General features: G+C 42.9%; 1 protein-coding gene across 1 annotated transcript in view; it reads right to left on the bottom strand.

The window, feature by feature from the left end:
• Nucleotides 1–23,212, bottom strand: part of LOC132578362 (testicular haploid expressed gene protein-like) — a 161,221-nt gene that overhangs the window by 121,136 nt on the left and 16,873 nt on the right. The gene's annotated exons all lie outside the window — the stretch shown is intronic.

Here is a 23,212-nt window from a genome sequence, read left to right on the forward strand (position 1 = left end):
TCATTTGAAGTGTCTTTCCAAGAATTACTTTTATAATGCATCGGTTATGGAGACAATTCCACTGAAAGATTTCCCTTTGATGCACATCATTTATCTGATAGTCTCCAAAGTCAAGAATACTGTTGTTTGGAAGCTGGTTTCTTTAAATCCTCTGTTGTTGTTGTTGTTTTTTAAAAGGCTAGGCTTTTTTTGTAACAGGAATCTTTGCATATTAGGCCACACACCCCTGATGTAGCCAGTCCTCAAGAGCTTACAGTAAACCCTGGACTAGGAGCCCTGTAAGCTCTTGGAGAATTGGCTACCTCAGGGGTGTGTGGCCTAATGTGCAAAGGAGTTCCTGCTACAAAAAAGCCCTGAAAAAAGGGAATGTAAATGAAGGATTGTTGCTTGTGGAGTGATGGGGTACCACCTCTTCAATCTACTGAGCTCCTCCAAAATAAGAGATGCCCACGACTGAGGCTTTTGATGATCAACATGTAACAAAGCATTTAATGTTTTTTAGATCCATAAAATCATGCAGGAAATATTCTCCTTGGTTCCTTCTCCCAGAATGTCTTCTCCTCTGCTATTCAAATAGAAGATCTGGCAAGTAGTAGCCTACTGGTTGTTGTGGTTTTCTTTAATTCACTGAGTGCCATAATAAAACGATGTGGCCCTTCACTGAATATTAATTAATTTAATTGATTTGAAACATTTACCACCCAATCTGAGGTGCCTAGGGCAGAGAACATTAAAACAAAAACATTAAGACATTGAAACATCCCAAGCATTAAAAAGGATCTAAAATACAAATATGTACAATTTTTTTTAAAAAATTAAATAAATATAAACACATAAATGCACACAAACAGGGAGGAGGGCTAGTGTTAGGCTGCAATCACACACACTAAATAATGCGCCTTTAATCCATTTTTAATGCACTTTCCAATTGGATTTTACTGCATGAACTGGCAAAAATCCATTTGGAAAGGGCATTGAAAGTGGACTGAAAGTGCATTATTTAGCATGTGTGATTGCAGCCTGATGCTGTTGTCACACACACACTAAATAAAGCACTTTCAAAGCACTTTCCAAATGGATATTGCAGGTTCACACAATGAAATCCAGTTGGGAAGTGCATTGAAAGAGAATTATTTAGCGTGTGTGATCGCAACCTTAGTGAGGGAATGCCAAACATAACAACAAACAAAAAGGTCATCAGCTGCTGGTGGAAGACGATGATATATAGGGACAGACGTGTCTCCCATGGGAGGGAGTTCCAAAGTTTCAGCAAAGTTTCAAAAGGGTTTGTCAAGTCTGTTGTGATGCCACCCTTTCAGCCTCAGATGGTGGGAGCACCCAAAGCAGGGCTTCTGAAGATGACCAGAGTATGAGAGTAGATGATCTTTCAGCTGTGCTGCCCTGAAGTCACATAGGACTTTAAAGCTCAACACAAACCCTGTGAATTGGGTTTGGAGGATGCAAATATATGGAGCATGACTTCTAAAGGCTGTGGTTGGATATTATGATAATCAGGACATAGAATCATAGAGTTGGAAGGGATCTCCAGGGTCATCTAGTCCAACCCCCTGCACAATACAGGAAACTCACAAATACCTCCCCCTAAATTCACAGGATCTTCATTGCTGTCAGATGGCCATTTAGCCTCTGTTTAAAAACTTCCAAGGAAGGAGAGTCCACCACTTCCTGAGGAAGCCTGTTTCACTGACGAATCGTTCTAACAGTCAGGATGTTCTTCCTAAGGTTGAGCCAGAAACTCTTTTAACTTAATTTCCACCCATTGGTTTTGGTCCTACCTTCTGGAGCCACAGAAAACAATTCCACTCCATCCTCTATATGACAGCCCTTCAAGTACTTGAAGATGGTGATCATATCACCTCTCAGCCGCCTCCTCTCCAGCCTAAACATGTCCAGCTTCTTCAATCTTTCTTCATAGGACTTGGGCTGCAGACCTCTCACCATCTTCATCAACCTCATCTGGACCCATTCCAGCTTGCCTATATCCTTCTTAAGGTTGGCAAGAGAGCACCTGCCTTACAGACAGACAGCTGGGAAACATCTTTCCCTGACTGAAACTAGAAAGCTTCTGCCCATAAGAGAAGACAACAGTGAATTGCTATGCAGGCAGCCTTCTCTTGGTGATATCTTCCAGCATCTCCTAGAATCTGTTCATCTTGCAACCATTAGGTCACAGGCTGTTTCTGTGGTTTCTATTGTTCTTCCATGGCCTACCACATTAGGTGTAGAGGACACCTTCACTCAGTGCATTCAGGAAGGCACAGAAGACAGCTTTATTTCAGAGGGCATTTGGTGGAATGTAAATTGCTTTGGCAGACTTGGCTGCATTTCTTTGAACTTATGCATTGTTTTTCTCTTGTTGATATACTGTTGTGTTCATTTCTGTGTCCTGGCAACTTTTGTTGCATTGTTAGCTGCCTTGAGCCTAAGAAGACTAGGCAGGATATCAGTGTTTTGAATGAATGGACAGATGGACTATTAGACTCAGCATGAAGCAGCTTCGTGTTTTGCATAGATCTTTCACTAAACACATTTCCTGCACTGTCAATTAGAAACCAGCCCTACTTGGAAGATGTAGCCACATCCTCTTGGACCGCTTCCAGCATATGCTATGTGAGATGAATGAAGCTGCAAAAGCAAACATGGCATATCATTTTTCCAGCATTAGTTATTAGAGCTCACTAACTGTATGGTGGGATATGGAATATGGTTGGCAGCTCATGGATGGGAAATATCTGGAGATTTTGGAGGTGGAGACTGGGGTTTGGGAGGGGAAGGGAGGAACTTCAATACGTTACAATGCCATAAAGTCCACCTTCCCATGAGGTCATTCTCTCCAGGAGAAGTGATCTCTGTCACCTGGAGGTCAGCTGTAATCAATGTTCCCTCTAAACTGAGTTAGTCTGAGCTAGCTCACGGTTTTTAAGCCTCTGGATCACACATTTTTGCTTAGCTCAGAAAGGAGCTAAGCAGAGCTTCTTTGCTTATGCAGAGCTTCTTTGCTTAGCTCAGGAAGGATGGCCACAGAGCATACTAATTTATGCAGTAGTCAAATCACTCACTCATAACTTCGACGCCAGTAGGTCACAATGTGGAATTTTTGCTCACAAGACTCCGCAGCTTGGAGGTTGTAATTCCAGGAAATATCCAGCCGCCATCTGGACAATTAGAGCAATACAACCAGCATCGTAACCCCAAATAATGAAATGCAGAAACTATAAGTGATATTAATCTCAATGTACTGTTTGTCCAAACTTTCTATATATGTGAATAGTATATCTTACAAAGTTACATAAAAAAAGGAAGGATGTTCATAAGCTCCAAGGTCTCTATATCAATATAAACATGAATGCCACCAAAAGGGGGGGGGGGGAATCCCAATGTCCAGTAAAGTTCAGTCTTCACTTCTTTACTGGACACTGGGTCCCCCCCACCACTTTGGTGGATAAACAGTACATTGAGATTAATATCTATATTTATTTATTTATTTTATTATATTTATACCCCATCCTCCCCTATCGGGCTCAGGGCAGCTAACAACAGTTAAAACACACAAAAATAAATATTACAGTAAAATCATAAAAAACATCTTAACATATACAATTTTAGTTGCTAGATGGCTTTGTTGTTAATTCTTGATTGGCGCTGTTTGCTGTAGTGTCATTAGATGTTATTATGTTTTTGTCTGGGGTCAGGATAGATGTTAAGCTGCCCTGAGCCCGTTTGGGGAGGGCAGATATAAGTGCAATAAATAAATAAACAAACAAGGCTGTGGGGAGGTGAAGTACTGGACACCTCCATTAGTTGTTGAAAGCCTGTTTAAACAGAACCATCTTGTAGGCCCTGTGGAATTGTGGCAAGTCTCACAGGGCCCTGATGTTTTCAGGGAGAGCATTCCAGAGGGCAGGGGCCACCACTGAAAAGGCCCTTCCCCTAGTGGTGGACAGCCAAACATCCTTCAGGCCGAGGATCATGAAAAGGTTTTGGGAACTTGATCGTAGTGCTCTCTGAGGCTAATGTGGGGAAAGGTAGGCAGGTCCTAGGCCATACAAAACTTAGAACTTTATAACTTTTGCATTTTGTTATTTGAGGTTTTGATACTAGTTGTATTGCTCTTGTGCTCTCTTGCATAACCCTCTCCCTCATGCTTGTTACCTGGACAATGACAACCTTAATGTGGAATGGTATAGTCAAGCCCAATCTCATCAAATTTCAGAAGCTAAGCAGAGTTGGTATTTGGATAGGGGAACCACAAAGGAAGAATGTGCAGAGGAAGACAATGGTCAACCGCTTCTGCTTCTCACTCGCCTTGAAAGTCCTTTGTTGGAGTCACTGTAAGTCAGCTGTGACTTGATGGCGTTTTGCACATATAACTGTAGTGGTATTTGGAAAAGCTACCTTTTCTAAAACCAAAATAAAATATGCGCTGCATTTACTAGATAAAGTAAGCTTCAGGTTTTATTGAGCCATAGGAAGACTGGGCTGGCACTGTAGCATTCTCACATGTGTATTCACTTGCTTGGGTCATGTCTTCATATTTGTATCACACCCTTCATACAAGAAGCTCCGCATAACACCGCACCCCAACTAAAACCTTGTGAATTGAAGGTATTAAAACATAGGTTGGGATCCATGGGAGCATTTCTTTGGACAGAATTATTATTTCTTCTCCTGGGACATGACTTTCTTCCCTCCCTCTCCCACTGTAATCCTCAAATTTGGAGAGCATTTGGGGGTTCCAGCAGAAGGAAAAGAGTACTTCATGAGCAGAAATTCTTCTAGCTGCAGAAATGTTTCATTGTATCCAAGCCAATGATTTGCTCCAGATTTGGGGGTCACGCCTAGAGAGGATGGGCTTTGGGGAGTGGAGAGACCAGCAGGGTATAATACCATACAGTCTGCCCTTCGAAACATTCATTTTTTTCTTGGGAAACTAATATCCAAGGTCTGAAGATCAGCTGTAGTCTGGGGAGATCTCCTGACTCCCCCTAGAGACTAGAAGACCTATCCAGAATACTTAGTATGCTTCATAACTGAGCACGGATTTGAACCTCTGTTTCACACATCTAAAGGTGAAACTTGCACCACAACACTGTGTGTGTGAGAAACATTCAGTGCCCATCATACAAGGGTGGAGATAGCTACCATAAGACCAATTGTCCCAGCACCCTCTCCAAATGAGACACAAGAGAACTTGGGTTTAACTAGTTTATTTAAATGGCTGGTCTGAGTCATAAAGATATTGTACTGTCTAAGGCAAGGCAAGGAAGTGCCAAGTAGCCTTTCCTAGGGGCCATAATTTGGGCAAATATAGTGAGCAATTTATTGCTGGCTGTGTTTCTCATCACCTGCCTGCTAATTGTTCTGAGAGGTGCTCAGCTTCATCTGTCTCCCCCAAAGACAACTAAGGGGTTGGTTGATGCTGCTCAATACCCAGGGTTTTCCCTGCTGCCCCCAGCTCATCTTGGCCAAATACAGAAACCCTCCAAATTCCTGCTTGGCTTCGACCAGCCTTACATCTTCCTTATGTACTGCTATATATCATTAGTGTAGCAGACTGCATCAGTGATCTTCTGGAACCTTTGATCTTGTTTTGCCTTGAGCCCACTAGTGGGTACAAGATCTTCAGAATATTTTAATCTTTTTTCTCAGTTTCAGAAAGCATCTACAAATAAGCATTAAAACGTCCACATTTCCAAGAAGAGGTATTTTGTTGTTTATTTATTTACGTCATGTATACTTTGCTTTTTCTCATTGGGACCTAAGGCAGATTAGACATAGTGAGCCACTACAATGACAAAAATGAGTCATTCAGTAACCAATGCATTCAGATTTTAGAAGTCTAGAAGCACCAGAAAGAACCGAAGCATGGCACAAGTATTCACTTCAGACAAGCATTTATTTCAGACAATTACATAAATGGAACATTCAGTAACCAATGCATTTGGAGTTGAGAAGTCTGAAACCACCAGAAAGAACAGAAGTAAAGTGTAAGTATTCACATGACTCACTAAGGAGTGCAAAAATTACATAAATAGGATCCTACCTGCAGTAAGCTAAACATATCAGTATAGACCACAGTCCTTAATCATGTAAGGGCCTGTAAATGGTGCTCTTCCACCAATCTTTTAACAGCTAAATGAACTAAAATCAGAGACTGCGACCTGGAATAGACTGATCTGACCACCTGAAGCACAGACCTGGACCTTTTCCCAACTGGACAAAGTATCTTGAAATGTGGTCTCATTTCCATCTGGTGCACTTGGATGTGACATTTTGGAATAAGATCCGCTGTATCTGCCATTATTAATGCATGAATAGCACTGCAGAGTTTTATTGTCACTAGCTAGAGTTTTTAATGTATTTGTATTGCCAATTGGCCTTGTAAGCCCTGAGTCTGTTTGGGCAGGGAGGGCAGGGTATTGAATGAATGAATGAATGAAAGTAAATTTATCCAAGCAAATTTGTAAAATCATTTTGTGCAGTGCAGCCCTATTCCCCACCAACAAGATTGTCTACGTATGGAGTCTGAGTTTCATAATGTTGCTCTGGTTTGCCAACAACATGAATCAGGCATGGAATAATAGTATATATAATAATAACTTTTTATTTCTATCCCGCCCTCCCCGCCGGGGCGGGCTCAGGGCGGCTTACAACATAAAATACATTATACATCAGTTTACATATAAAATCACAGTTAAAACAATTTACAATTATTAAAATTAACAATAGCAATATCAACATGGTACTAAGCGTTAGATCTTCAGCAGAATTCAGTAATTAAAAGCATTTTCAATGGCACTTCCCGGTTTGTCATTGGTTGAAGGCTACTTTGAAGAGGTGGGTCTTACAGGCCCTATGGAATTGATCTAAGCATCGTAGGGCCCGCACCTCCTCCGGGAGTTGATTCCACAGCAGTGGAGCAGCAATAGAGAAGGCCTGGTCTCGGGTGGCCTTCCATCTGGTCTCCCTTGGCCCAGGGATATTCAGCTGGTTTTTCCTCACCTTGGGAGCCCTAACAACAGCCTAGCCGCCGTGTTCTGCACCAGCTGCAGCCGCCGAGTTCGGCACAAGGGCAGCCCCATGTAGAGGGCGTTGCAGTAATCTAGTCTTGAGGTGACCTTAGCATGGATCACCGTGGAAGAAGTTCCTATGCACTTAAACAGTCCAGCTATGATAGGGAGATTTGTGTTTAGGCTTCCCAACCCTCCCGCCCTGGCGGGGGACCCCAGAATTTACAGCCTTTCCCCCCACTCTCTAAAAAAACGGAAGCGGGGGGAGGGGGGAAATGGCACCAAGGAGTGTGGCAAGCCACCCTATCTCGGAGGAGCAGCTAAGGTGAACCAGAGAAGAGGCGGCAGCAGCACAGCGGCATCGCCCGCTCCACCTCTGAGGTAAAATCAGAGAAGGGGAGGGTGGAGGCAGGCCAGGAGCGTGGTGAGCCGTGAAACTGGGTCCTTCTAGGAACCGGACTCGCGGCTCGCCACGCTCCTAGCCTGCCTCCACCCTCCCCTTCTCTGATTTCACCTCAGAGGTGGAGCGGAGCTGGTGACGCCACTGCGCTGCCGCCTCTTCTCCGCTTCACCGTAGCTGCTCCTCCGAGATGGGCTCAGCCTGAGCCCATCTCGGAGGAGCAGTTACGGTGAAGCGGAGAAGAGGCGACAGCAGTGCAGCAGCGTCGCCCGCTCTGCCTCTGAGGTGAAATCAGAGAAGGGGAGGGTGGAGGGAAGGAAGACATTTAAAAAGGTGTCCCTTGAAATGCGATGGCCAAAACTCCCGTTGGGGTTCAGTGATGCTTGTCACACCCTTGCTCCTAGCTCCACCCCAGTGTCTCCTGGCTCCACCCCCAAAGTCCCCAGAGATTTCTTGAATTGGACTTGGCAACCCTATTTGTGTTCAAATCCTCACCTAGTTGTGGAGCTCTCTGAGTGATCCTGTCCAAGCCACTATTATTGTTGTTGTTAGTATTAGTAGTAGTCAGGGGTCGTTTTGTAGAAGCATAGGTAGTAGAACTCATCCAGGGATTGTTATGCAGCTGCACCTACTATTCAATGGACAAGGTGGGAAGGAGGAGGTGGAACTCTCAGAAAGGTTCAGGAGCTGTGCTCCTGGGAGCTCCTGCTGAATCCAGGGTAGTAGTAGTGGTGGTGGTGGTAGTCAATGTTCCCTCTAAGCTACAGAGTCTTGTGAGCAAAAATTCTACCTTGTGAGCTGCTGGCATTAAGGTTGTGAGCTACTGCAAAAAATATTGTGCTCTGGGGCCATTTTTCCTGAGCTAGGACAAAAAAGTGTGAGCTGAAGGCTAAAAATCTGCGAGCTAGCTCACACTAATTCAGCTTAGAGGGAACACTGGTGGTAGTAAATTTATATCCCACCCTATCCCACAGGTAATATCTCCCACTCCTGATTAATTATGTTATTGGCAACCCATGGCAACCCCGGTGTCAGCCTAAAGTGCTTCGCACCAGGTTTTTGTGAGGACTATTGAGGAGGGAGCAGTAAGGAATTATGAATTTGCTAATTCTTAAAATTTAAATATTTTCCCCCCAGAAAGCTCACATCACAGAGAGTTTGACATTCTCCTGTGACACTAAATGTGGACATGTCAAATAAAAGTTGTCTGGGCTGAAATATATTGCAGATGCCAAAAAAAAAAATTGCTTTCCCATAAATAAAGCTGTTTCTTGAAGCCTCAGGTCTTCCTTGGAGAGCAAGCCTTTTGCTTTCACCCCCTCAGGTTCTAATTTCTGGCACAGAGTTATTGATTGGGCCTTTACAAGGGGCTGGGAGTCTTGAAAATATTTAAGCAGAGAGTCCATCATTCGTAATCTGTTTTGCCAGGAAACAGAGACTGGATTTTGTTCTGACTCTTGACCTGACAAGTTGCAAAAGGTTGGTTCATTCACATGTATTTTTTTCCTATGGAGAGGTAATGCCCACGCCAGAATGCCAGAGTATACAACATGAGGTCCAAAGCTTCCTTTTGCTACAAGTACATTAAAAAGGTTAAATGAAGTTCAGATTGTGCAGTCTTGGTCAGCCACAGGCATCGGGTGACAAGTTTAAGTTGATGGCACACCAGAAGTCTTTTGTTTTATTTAGGGCAATCCTGTAGGATTTTCAAAGCAAGAAACATTCAGAGGTGGTTTCCAATTGCTTGTCTTTGCATACTGCAAATGAAGGGGTCTCAGTATTTAAACCAGTCAAATGAAACACTGCTAAGTAACAGGTTAACATCCCTGTTTCAATATTTCAGTTACACATATGATCATATATTCAAACTTTGTTATAAGCAATGTCCATAACATATATTTTATAATAATGTATCCTCAATTATTCATAGGTTAAGTCTTAGGTCAGTGTATACAACTACATCGATACATTTACACTCATTCATTTATCCCCCCAAGAAGTAAAGTCCATAATACAGTCAATGATGTATCCCAGATTTTTCCAATAGAGGGATAAAGATCAGGAAATCTTTGCAGCCTTCATAAGATGCCCATTCTAGATTTCCCAAGACGTTTCAATCTTGTTCTTCTTCAGTTTTCAGGCTGTTGAATGGAACCCTATTTCAATAACTTTTATGTACAGATGCAATGAACCAGTGGGTTCTCCTTCGCATACTGGCACCAGTACCAGCTGATTCTGGCTTGAGAGACATATGCCCTCTGGGACATGTGCAGCAGTCACTGGAGTAATTGTAATGCTGCCATTAGGATTTTAATTGTTGCACTTGTGATGTTTATGTGAACTATTTATGGTTTTATTCTATGTTGTGAGCCGCTCTAAGCCCACTTGCAGGGTATAAGTGTAATAAAAGAAACAAATATATAGCAACTCATGCAACTAAATACTAACCGAAGTTGACCCTGCTTAGTTTCCAAGATCTGACAGCATCAGGCTTGTCTTATTCCTGCTTGACATGAGGCACCTTTTTGGCTATTATCTGTTGCTGCTACTCACTGTTTTATTGTCTTTATTGGTTGATGGGTTTATGCTGTGAGCCACCCTGAGCCCATTTTTGGGGTAGGGTGGAATATAAATTATTTAATACATACAGAATCATTTTTAAACAATTTATATGGAAATGAACCTGCTGTCTGTTCCAGTAGATGACAAACAAGGTCCATTTCTGTTTAAAAGGTACTGAAAGATCCCTTCCTGCTCTTAGGGATAGTTTTCCAGTAAGTTTATCATGTTCTATAAATGTCCAGAATCTTGTGTCACTCTTGAGTCATAGGGATATCAGTATCCTTCTACTGCTTTGCCCAGGTTATCTTTGTAGTCATTAGTACATTTATTATTGCTTGAACTTTGATGGAAAGATAGCACTTTAAGGCCAGCCATGGGTCCAGGGGTACAACACCAGCGATAATCTGAATAGTTGAGATACCTGATAACCCTTCTATTGTGCCCTTCCTTAAGGCTAAAAGCATTGGTATTCAACTCCAATTTTTAAAAAGTTATTCACTTTGGTATTTAAACCCTGTCATGATGAATAAAATTTCTAGTGTCTCAAGTCCAAAATGTTGGAGGAATTGCAAAACTAAAGGCTCCCTGTAGCATATGTGGTGGGGATGTCCAACAGTGTCAAATTTTTGGAATAAAGTGGTAGAGCAAATAAAACTTATATTCAATCTAACCATTCCAGTAGATTTGAAACTTATTGTATTTGATATCTGGCCTGATAAATTGGTGAGTAAAGATCAGAAATCTTTAATCTCGACAATGTTGGAGATAGCGTCTATGATGATTGCTAAAAATTGGAAGCCCACATACACACACACGATTGAAATGTGGTATGATAAGTTATGGGACCAGTATGTAATGGGTAAGACAATGGATAACCCATTCTTCAAAAATGGTACTCATTTGGCTATAGATTATGATTTGCTTTGAGCCCTGGTTTTGGAATTTTTTGGGAATATTTCCTTTTTGCCTAATAGAAGGAATTGAAGGCTATTTCTTAATTCTTAATACCTAGCGTATTATGTATTGTTTTTTTGTAAACTGTTTGTTATATGCATCCGATTATCTAAATTGGATTCCTGTATGTTAGATTTATATTTTTATTATTTTCCCTATGCTCCCATTGTATTGGATTAAATAAAATGTATTTTTTAAAAAAATAATTATTGTGCCCCAACCCAAATAGCCCAGGTCAGATCTCAAAATCTAAGCAGGGCCAGACCTGGTTAGTATTTGGATGAGAGACCACCAAGGGGATCAAGGATTGCTACGCAGAGGCAGGCAATGGCAAAGCACCTCTAAACGTCTGTTGCCTTGAAAAACCTATGGGGTTGTCCGTAAATCACCTGCAAATTGATGGCACTTTCCACCATCCCCAATACTATTGTGCTTTAGAGCTCTTCCATCAAAGATGGTAGAGGTCTGTTGGAACCTTTTATCATCTGCTACCAAAATGTTAGGAAATACATGTTAAATTCAGAGGTTTGGAGTGGCAGTAATTGGAGTCGAGGCTTAAGCAAAAGAAATAAAGTTTACTTAGAAAACATCAGGATAGGGTACTTGGGATAAAACAGAAAAACAATCTAGCTTACCAGCTAGTCTATCTATGTCTTACTACATGGCTACATTCTTTGTCTACACTGTTCTTCTCCCCAAAAAGCATCTCGTCAGGAAGAAGAGCAATAAAACTTGCATACAAGATCAAAGCATTTCACACCTAACATCCTCTCTGACCAATGTTGTGTTCACATCTTTCCCGGGCAAAGTAAGAACCATCCCACAATTGAGTTTAGGTCACAATACATCACTTCCTCTATCAGGTAAACAAACAGTTAACTATATAATGGCTGGAATGTACATAGCTTGTATTCCAACAAGGTCCCTATCTATTATGGACCACTTCCAACATCAGAAAGATTTTCTGTTGCATTGTGGCTAAAAACAAAATGGAACATGCAATCCATGTTTCATAGACTTGGCTACTACCAGTGAAAAATGACTTTGACTCTTGAGGTAGTGCTTTGATGCAAATATAAGCACTGGCATTTTTTTTAAAAAAAAGCTAGACTTATGAGCACCCCTTGGTTTTCAGTTTGATTTGGGAAGTCCATCAGTATAGCTCAATTGATCTGCTATGTGGGGCAAGCCCTTCTCCTAGGACAGAGAATATGGTAGAGGGGTGTGTGTTGTATGCTACCAAGCACAACAGCATTGATAAGCATTATTGATGCTACACTTTTGATGCAATCCAGACAGCCAGTGTGGTGTACTGCTTAGAGTTTTGGACTAGCATCTGGGAGCCCTAGATTCTAATCTCCACTCTGCCATGGAAGCTCGCAGGGTGACCTTGGCCCAAGCATACACACGCAGCCTAGCCTACCTCTGATGGTTGTTGCGAGGGTAAAATGGATGACAGGATAGTGACATAAGCTGCTTTGTGTTCCCATTGGGGGGAAAGGTGGAATACAAATTAAATAAATAAAAATTGTCTTCCTCTCTCCCTCCCTTGTGGCTTTCAAACATCTGAAATTCATGTCTTGTAGCTCTCAAACATCTGACATTTATTCTATGTGGCTCTTTCATTCAGTAAGTTAGGCCACCCCTGCTATAAGGTTTTGAAGACAAGATATTTTCAGAGGTGGCTTTCCATTGCCTGCCTCCATGTAGCAACCCTAGATTTCCTTGGTAGTCTCCCATTCAATCAAGGCCACCCCTGCTTAGCTTCTAAGATCCAACACACATTTATCTCCTGTCCTTAGTTCAGGTTGTTTTATGTAGATGGGGTTATTCCCTTCCTCAGAACAATCCTGCAAGATAGCAGGGACTCAACCCCATATCTCCCCAGTCCAAGTCCAGCACCCCAACCACTGCATCCCACTGACTCCTGGTTTAAGATGTTGACCAGATCAGCATGGACAAGACAAGAGACCACAATGGGTCCCCTGACACTTGTTCTGAGTGTTGAAAAACAAAATCAGATATCAAAGTCTAATAAATAATAATAATTATTATAACAATTATAATAAGCAATCCATAAACTTTACATTGTGTTTATCTGGCAAACCTTGCTTGCTTTGTGCACAAGGCCACTGTCCTTCCCCTTCTGCACTTGTTGCTTCAAACTGAGCCCTAAGGAAAACCAGGAAACCTTCTCTGTGGGGTTTAATCACTACTGGTAGGTTATGTGAAGGACAGCTGTAATCTTTTGAAGCTGACAGTTAAGTATCATAGAGGGAAGCTGCCTGAGACTCCAAAGGGCACGCTGAAAATAACAAGAGCCCAAGAGTTTATGATAGCAACTCCAGTAAAATGGATTATCTTTGGCTTAGAATGCAATTAGGTCTTTTAAGATCCATTCTAATTCTGAATATTTCCCTCCTTCGACAGCCTTTCCTATCCACTGTATGATTTAGACTCTTCCGTTTCTTTTCCCCAAAGCTGAGCAACTTTATTTCCTCCTGTTTGATATTCAAAGCAGATGAATAATTAAATTAACCCCAGTGCTTTTTTGTTCTGAGTCAATGTCAAACCACTTGAAATGGCTTTGGGATCACCCTGTAGCAGTGCTGTTTGAACGAGAGCTAAGCAAACTGTTTTCTTGCGACTCACAGAAGCTGAACTCCCATCCTTTGAGCAAAGGCTGGTGGAACATATGAGACAAAATCAGAATCCCAAATGAGTCACAACGCTTTGGAATACAGATTAAATTTTGTCCCCGGATTGCAAGCTGGAGCGCAAAAATCCTGTAATCCCCTTTCGATTGAACTAAGTATCATTATCGTCGGTTTGCAGATGGGACCAAGGAGAAGTTTTAAGAAACTAACGGGAACAAGGTTGCCCTTAAAGGAAAGCACCACTCCATCTGTAACATGCAGTAAACTGTAGGAGAAAGTAACACAATGGGGAGGGGGATGACCTTTTACCAAGTGTCAACTTGTCATGGTGTTCATGAAGCCCGGGACGCATGGCCTGCCAAAATGAAGGAAGCTGGCTAGCCATTTCTTGGGACCTACCTGGTGCTCAACAACTTCCCCCACATCTGATTCTAGACAGGCAGCAAAAACAAGAGATTTACTAAGTCCCTGGTAGGATGTGATCCATGCCCTGTGTATTGCGTCCACCATACTATTACTAAGACTTTATATCATTTTCCTTTGCAATTTCAGGTTAGTTCTTCTTGACAAAGATACCATGTTGTCTATATTCACTTTGTCCTATGGGCTGCAAGGTCCAGGAATAAACCCTGATGTGAAGACCATGGAAAACTTGAATCTCGAAGCATTGAACTAGATCAGGGTGGCCAAACTGTGGCTCAGGAGCCACATGTGGCTCTTTCACACATATTGTGTGGTTTTCATAGCCCCCATTGCCCTGTTGGCCGGCTTGGAGAAGGCATTTCTCTCTTTAAATCACTTCTCCACGCAAAGCCAGTCAGTGGCTTGGAGAACGCAGTTAAAATTAAAGTTGTTTTCTTTCCACTTCCCTCCCTCCCCCATCTGTTTTCCTCCCTTCCTTCCTTCTCTCAAACACCTGATGTTCACGTCTTGGGGCTCTCAAACATCCGGCATTTATTCTACGTGTCTGTTACGTTAAGTGAGTTTGGCCACCCCTGAAGAGGCAGAAGGTGATGTTCTCCTGACCAGGGAAGATAGGTCAGGAAAATTACCCCAAGTCTGGCTAATCCAATGGCTGTGGCTGATGTTTCAGCCTCAAAAATCCTTTCCATACTAGAGAGAGTTCCAAGGACTAAGCATATGCATTCCCAGGGTAGCTTAGTAAACTGAAACCAAGCTGGATACTAGTTTCTAGCATTCACAACATTATCAGCCAAGCATCAGTCTTTGGCTCTAAAACTTATTTTTGCAGGTTTGTTGTGTTACTGTGCGTAATAAGAACATGTGTGCTTCAGAATCATGCCAATGCAAATAGCCCACTTTCCAATTCTGGCCCAAACTTTTTACATTAAAGGAAGTGGAGTGTAAAGAAGATATCTTTTTTTGCCTTTCATTCCTAAAAGCTGCTGGCTTAGGTTTTACAGAAATGTGCCCAGTTGGGGAACGATAAATAGAAGCAGCAACTGAGAGGATTTTTTGACAAAGTAACAAAATTCCTTACATGGCTAGAAAAAGTACTGAGACCTTCAGTGAGGTGAATAATGAAGACAAAAGCAGGGACAATAATCCTCTCTCTCAAGAAGGGGACGCTAAATGCTGCTAAAAGGAAGAGTGCAGGAGGGTGAGGCAGGGGCTCACACAGCTACCTATCGTCACGAGTTTCAGACTAGAGATGCTCTGGATTTCTCAATGAACATATTCAGCAGTCAAAAAGACCTTATTTGACATTCACCATCAGCCTATGACCCAATTAGGGATATATTCAAATAGTGTTGGACCTCTCAAAACAGCTGCAAAGTGAGTTTGTAGCTGCCTATTGGTCAGAAGAGGGCTCACTTCTGGATCAAGGGATCAGTCGGGAGTCCGCTTCTCATCTAGTCCATGGGGGAGTTGCAAAAGGAAACTGTTGATCATTGCAAAAGGAGGAGAAAAAGAGCTCCTTCCTGTTCTCTTCCTTCCAAACCGGGTGGGGACAGAAGTAATATTTTTAATGTCTGTGTTGTAAAAAGGACAATGGAAAGAGGTCCTTTCTCTCCCCACTTTCTCCAAGCTGGGTGTGAGCAGAAGAACTCTTTTTAATTTCTGCTTTGTAACAGAGAGTGGAGAAAGGACTCCTTTCTCTCCTTTTCTCAGCAGCTCAACCCCCAACAGCTTGGGCTGGGGAATAATGATGGGAAATCAGCTGGGCTTCCAATCAACCCCCCCCCCTCCCCAAATTCTCTGCATCACAGCAGAGGCAGAAAAGAGCAATGAAGAAAAAAAAACCACTTGCACCTGTTCATTTGGGAATCGGCTCCTGATCCACCCCCCGCACCCTCCACCCCCCCAATTTGCAAAGTAAAAATTCTCCATTAGGAGATCAAAAGATCAGTTGGGAGTTGGAATCTAACGGCTGTGAGTAAACTTTTCTGGTGAATATACATAAACAGATTGCAGATAGCCCAAAAGTCTGTTGATTAATTGGCTTCCTGTCCACCGTTGGTGAGTGGGAAGTAAGCTGAACTCTCAGGTATTCGAGCATTCCTATTCCTGACACAAATCCAGAGATTAGGTGGAAAAATCCAGATTGCCCAAATTAGGGAAATGTGAATGTGAAGTGAATGGGAACCTAGATCTTTCTCAGCAGGAATATAAATTAAGCACAGTCCTTGTGCCTCAATGCACCTTTATTCATTTGCTAAGAGGTTTTGATTAATGCTCCAGATGATGTGTCTGTTTTTCTCTGGGAGTTGTTTCCATATCATGCACAATGTGATTGGGGTAGGTACATATTCAGTATTGCATTTCCCCCCTGCTGGACTTCATCCTTTGTCTGGGAGATGGTTGAAAACAAGAGATGCTTGAACACTGGCCAGTTTCACTCATGCCCTGTTCACCAGTCACAGACAGGAGGTCAATTTTTCAATGGACGGTGGGGAGGGACTGTGGCTCAGTGGTAGAGCATCTGCTTGGGAAGCAGAAGGTCCCAGGTTCAATCTCTGGCATCTCCAAAAAAGGGTCCAGGCAAATAGGTGTGAAAAACCTCAGCTTGAGACCCTGGAGAGCCGCTGCCAGTCTGAAAAGACAATACTGACTTTGATGGACCAAAGGTCTGATTCAGTATAGGGCAGCTTCATATGTTCATAGGTTCAATGGACTGTTCATCTTTCATTGAGCGAGCTCTGCTTGTTCAGCAGGTTGTTTCACATGTACCTTCCTAACACTGCATACAATGCAGTGCAATCAACTACTCAGGCATGTGGGTTCTCACACAGCCCAGTGAAGTTCACCTTCCCCCCTCCTTCTTCTGTCCCTGCTCCACTTGGCAGGCTATTGTATAAATTAATTGCTTAACTCCTGCACTCTGGTGGACTTTTTAAAAAAAATCTGCAGTCTTCCTTTTTCCCTTCCTTTTCTTCCTCTCTTTCTCTCCCTCTCCCCCAATACTCCTGGTTAATGCTGAATATTTTCCCCACGAGAAGGGACTTGGTGGGAAAAATTCTGGAAACAGTTGAGCTGGATTTTTTGTCCCAGCTGATGGCTGGGAAATCTAAGGAAGAAGCAAGAAAATATTGGATGAAATTTTATGCCTGGCTAGATACTCAAGACTTTTAAGATTCTCTGGTGTGAACTTATATCTCCTTTTTTCCTATACGCTGTACTATATGATTGCCTATATTGGATTTGTCAAAATCAATAGACATTATAACTAAAAGATTTATAACATAAAATACTATAATGTTGATGATGTATAGTTTAGATATAATAATAACAGACAATTTATGTATTTTAAGAAAATATTGTAGATGCAGACTTGTATTCTTTGAAAGTATTTTCTATCCAGAAAAAGATTAATAAGTACTTTTATTTTCCATCCCCCCTTATTCTTTATTTCTAATTTCTTGAAACTAATAAAACTTTTAAAATCTAATGCTGAATATTTTCAGGATTTTTCAGGACCCACTTACCACTATCTGAAAAATCCTGGATACCATCTGTAGACTCAAATATATCCAAAAAATACCGATAACTTATACATTTGGCTCATATATATCCAAGCACACATCTCTAATTCCCATCTATAGTCTATTTTTCTCTAATTATTTAGGATTATCCCCTTTCCACAAACAACTATCTCTGGATTGCAGCCAACATATTTGGAAATGCTTCTCTGTCTAATGTTTTTCACAACTGATGTCTCCAAGCCCTCCTTTTTCAAATGACAATAGCTAACCCATTCTCCAACTTGCACTAGTATAATTTAGGCCATTGCTTCTATAATGTATCAGTTTGTGCTTATTAAGAAATGAATTTCACCTGACAGGGGTTCTCCCCCACCCCCAATTCTCTTTGTGCTTTGAGGTCTTTTGCTTATTAAAGGGAATTTAATTTTTTTTCCCTTTCATTATCTTTATTTTCTTCCAGAGGATTAAAATGATTATAAATTCTCCTCAATGGGATGAACCAGAGCCACCGGCAAATGACTAATTCCAAATGATTTCACTTTTGTAAAACAAGGAATATGCAGCCTGAAGAGCCAGCCAAAAATGTATTTAAATAAAGATGGTCGCCGACATACGAGAAACAGTGCAGATTTCTTCGAGGAGATTAGCAAAAACTGATAACAAAAGAACATTAAAGGCATAAAACATTTTGCGCTCCAAAATGAATTTAAAAAGTAAAAAGCTGGGAGGGCAATTAGTACTTAATTAGAAATAGAGATGCTATCAGCATAATTGTTGCAAGTTTATTCCTGCAGTTATTTTACTAGCCGCAGCCTCCATTACCAAGGGGATGGACAGTGTTCTCTACATGGCATCAAAGGCTTCGTATAAGCCTGCGCTTTATTTATTTTATTCGATTCTTAGACCACCCTTCCCATAGAACACGCTTAGGGCAGGTTACATCATAAAAACAGTCAACAGTAACAACAGTAAAAGACCAATTTAAAATATATAAAATCTAAAATTACAAAGACTAAGATGGCAGATTCTGCCTTACAGATGTGACCTATTCTCCAGATCCAGCAGATCTTGTAGTGCTGGGATGAAATGAGTGGGGGAGGCCAATAACAAGTGACGCCTACTGCCTCAGCTGAAAACCTGGCGAAAGAGCTCTGTTTTGCAGGCCCTGCGGAACTGAAGCAGATCCTGTAGGGCCCAGATCTCCAGAGAAAGCTCATTCCACCAGGCAGGGGTCTGCAACTTGGATTAGACTTATGATAGTGTTTTGTTTTCCATAATGTGTCATCTATCATCAGTTGCTTAACTTAATATTGGAAATACACATGCAACTTGGCATTGGTTACCTCCATGCAGAACCAGTCATACATGTGAGCAGCGGCAGCAGCTGCTGTTTTCATGCAGGGTGATGTGCTGGACTGCAGCGCTGGAATAATGGGTGATGTGCGTACCTTGGGATGGGGTAGCTGCCAGGGACCAGGGATTCTGGCTTACCTGTAGACCTGCACTCCCCTTTTTGCTAGTGCTCTACCATGCTCTCAGCTACACTAACTGCCCAGTGCCACTGGGAAATGGGCTATAGGCAGTGGGAAAGTTCACAGGTGAGTAGCGGCAGGACACACAGGCAGATGAGAGGCATTGTCACATTCTCAGGGTGCAGGCAGGCAGGAGTCCAAAGCCAGTCCAAGGTCAAAGTCCAGGAAGTCAAGCAGGAGCCAAGTCACCAATGCAGAATCACAAACTGGAATCAGAAGTCAATGTCCAAAAGCCAAATGGTCAGGGTGCCAAGGAAATCAAGCAGGTCAGGATCAGGAAGGAGTGTGGATGCAAGCCAGAGAATAGATGTTGCTTCCACAAGATTACCAGGTCCTGGGTGGGAGATATATGGGAGTCTCAATCAGCCTGCTCCCTGAGTGGCAATGATTCTGCTAGAACTCAGGGCTAAGAGATCTGAAGCATCGGCGTGCCTCATGTCTTCACTCTGAAAGTTCTTTCCGGAGCCTGCTTTGAACTCTTGAGATGGGAGGAGGAGAGCTTGGAGGAGATTGATTGTCAACAGCTGACACTGGTGCCTGGAGAGTGATTGATGGGCCAGCTGCTGTTTGTTCAACTGAGGAACTGGCTGGCAACTCTTCCAGGTCTGTTAACCCTTCCAGCTCCTCCTCGTCAGGGCTCATGATGGGCATGCAGGTAGAGGGAACAGAAGAAGGACATATTGGGGGGAACTGGTGGTGGGTAAAAGAGGGGAGGGGAACCCTGGGAACTATCTTCCTGGGGCCCTTTAAAATCTGAACCCAGCCCCGGCGTTGTGTCAGGTTTTCAGAATCTACATTGTGCATCTCTTTGCAGAGTGGGACTTTCTCCATAGCTTTTGGTTGCATACTGACTAGCAGGGCTTTTTTTTTTTTAGCAGAAACTCCTTTGTATATTAGGCCGCACCCCCCTGATGTAGCCAATCCTCCAGGAGCTTACAGTAGGCCCTGTAAGAAAAGTTCTGTAAGCTCTTGGAGGACTGGCTACATAAAAGGGGTGTGGCCTAATATTCAACGGAGTTCCTGCTACAAAAAGCTGACTAGGCTTTTGAAAACAATCTGGTGTGGTCCCCTAGTGGAAGTATCCCCTAGTGGAAGTATCTACCTGTTCTGTAGGGTTGCCTCAGCGGGGAACTCTCCACGCGTGTGCGCTAGCGTGTGCAGTGCAGACGTTACCCAGAAGTGACATCATCGTGCCAGCGATTTTTCACAGCAACCGCTCTAGGTGATTCTGGAAAACTCTATGGTTCTCCTGGACGCTCTAGCCATTTGGGAGTGGAAAACTGTATGGTACCTATTGTGCCATAGAGTTTTCCCTCCCAAATGGCTAGAGCATCTGGGAAAACTATAGAGATTTCCTGGAAACGCCTATAGTGGCCATCACTGGATGTCACCAGTGTGAGACATCACTTCCAGGTGACATCATCACGGAGGTGCCGTCGGGGGAGGTTCCCCCCACCTGCCCAATGTGGGCTAGCAGGTTGGGAACCTCCCAGGCGGGGGAACCCCTGCCTGGACCGAGGGGCTTGGCAGCCCTACTGTTTTGGGAAGGCTTTCCCACTGTGATCACTTTGGACTTTTCAATATATTTTGTTTTTCTACATTTGCTTAAATCAACCAAACTCCATTTTACTTGAACAAATCCACAATAAATTACATTGACATAATATCTGGCCCATCAAACCCAAAGTCTAGTTGAAATGGCAATGTCTGTTCAGACTCATTAATTAAAAAAATAAAAGTGCAACACTTTGCTTCTTATAATGCATTTTTAAATATAACTTCTGACGATTCTGAATGTTAGCATAAAAAGTAATCTGTTTTAACTCGCATAGTTCAGTGAAGCTAGAATTCATTTGATTAATTTGCTTCAGCTTCCCTTACTTCATTTAGTTTGCTTGTTTATCAAAGTGGAAGCCAGCTCAGTGCATTAAATGAAGGTGAATGGAACCACCTTGAATGGTTCCATGAAAGAAGCAAAATGAAATGAAAGAAGCAAAAACGCCCTTAAAGAGATGCATAGTCCTGCTCCATGAATTATGAATGCATCGGCTAGAAAAGAAGATGGGAACAAGCTATGAAGTTGACTGCAAAATTCGTATATGAATTTGGGGGGGGGGGGGAAGGAGAGCAGGAAGGAATGATGTTAAAAACAGTAGTACTGAATGCCAGAGTGTTTTTTGAATGCACTTAATGAAAAGCCTCATGAACCACCTGCAAACTTATCACCAAATCTGAAAACGATGCTCTGCTCAAGTGATGTGGAATTCTTGATTCGTTCTGAGCATTCATGCCTTCATTGTCCAAAATGACTGCATAACTTTTTCCCTTAATTTGTGCGGTAAATTGTGTTCCTTTTCAATGACATCTGCTCATTAGCAACACAATCCATGCGACTTGCAGGCAAGAGTTTTGGATGACTCAGGGAGCTAATCATATTGTACTCTCTGTATGTTCGTCTAGCTTTTCACATACAAATGGGTTCCTTTAAAAGTATCTGCCATACACATGAGGCCTGTGCCACCAGTATTAAAGGTCCCTTGCTTGGGCTTGACTGAAGAAAAAGATGATATCCTGCCCTTCACTCTGAATCTCAGAGTCCCAGAGCAGTCACAATCGCCTTTATCTTCCTCCCCCACAACAGACACCCTTTGAGGTAGGTGGGGATGAGAGGGCTCTCACAACAGCTGCCCTTTCAAGGACAAGTCCTGCGAGAGCTATGGCTGACCAAAGGCCATTCCAGCAGATTCAAGTGGAGGAGTGGGGAATCAAACCTGGTTCTCCCAGATAAGAGTATGCACACTTAACCACTACACCAAACTGGCTCCCAAGCTGAGAGCCCTGATATGGAGATCTTTGCAAAGAATGGCATGGATCCAGGTTAAGTTGACAGTTTCTCATGACCTTCTTCAGGGTCCTCTGTTCCTGTTGGAGCAGCATTTCATGGGGATCACTGGGATGCAATGGGAGGGAGATGGTAGGTAAGATCCATTCTGTCACTGGAAACCGTAGTCTGGATTCAACCCACTGCATTCACAGTAAGTTAAAGTATGTAACTTAGTTACATAACTGGCCCAAGACCAGCCACTGAGTTTTCATGGCAGAGTGGGGATTCAAGATACTAGTCTGAAACACTAACCACTATACTACACTGTTTTTTTGTGGGGTAACTAGCTGCTGTACAACAGTAGCAAGCAGCCAGACCTAGGTAGGTTATAGAGCTGCCAAGTTCCCGGACAGAGCGGGGGTTCCCCCACCGTGGAGGTTCCCAACCCACCGGCCAGCATTGTGCCAGAGGGGGGATCCTCTCCTGACATTGCCGGCACAATGATATAACTTACAGTGATGTCATTGCACCAGCGATGTCGTGCACTGACTGCTCTAGGAGCTTCTGGGAAAACTCTATGGTTTTCCCAAACGCTCTAGCAATTTGGGAGGGAAAACTCCATGGTACTCATTGTACCATAGAATTTTCCCTCTCAAATTGCTAAAGCATCCAGGAAAACCACAGAGTTTTCCCAGAAGCTCCCGGAGTGGCCGGTGCACGATGCTGCCAGTGAGATGACATCACATATGAGTGTGAAAACAGTTCTCCGCCGGATGCTGCGGAGGGTTTGGCAACTCTAGTGGGTAATGCAAGTTGGAGTGGAAGCAAGCTGCCCAGTGGTTGTTGACAGACCTGACCCTGTTGAGTCCTATCTCAGAGCCAAAACAGATTTGGAAAGGGCCCCGTGGACACACACACACACTCACACATTTACTGACAGAAGACAGTCCTGGAATGCTGACAAAACTGTTGTGGTTGCCCAGCGATGGCCACTGAATACATCTATTTCTCAAAGCTACAGGCGTTCCTTTTATCTTTTTTTAAAACAGATTTTTCTGCAAACCTGGGGTCTTTTTCAGGCTTGTAGAAGGATGCTCATCCTGGTTTGATCTAGATCAGGGCTCTTCATACTTGGAAGCTGAATTTCTCGCAGGGAACTCAGAGTTGACATGGGGCTGACTGATAATAATAATGATAAATTTATATCCCACCCTCCCTGCCGAAGCAGGCTCAGGGAAAGTCAGGTCGGGAGCTCTGACTCAACCCATGGCAACCCCACGCACGTAGTTTGGCCCTGAGTGATCTACC

This window comes from Heteronotia binoei, chromosome 10, assembly GCF_032191835.1.
Source record: "Heteronotia binoei isolate CCM8104 ecotype False Entrance Well chromosome 10, APGP_CSIRO_Hbin_v1, whole genome shotgun sequence".
Lineage (NCBI taxonomy): Eukaryota > Metazoa > Chordata > Lepidosauria > Squamata > Gekkonidae > Heteronotia > Heteronotia binoei.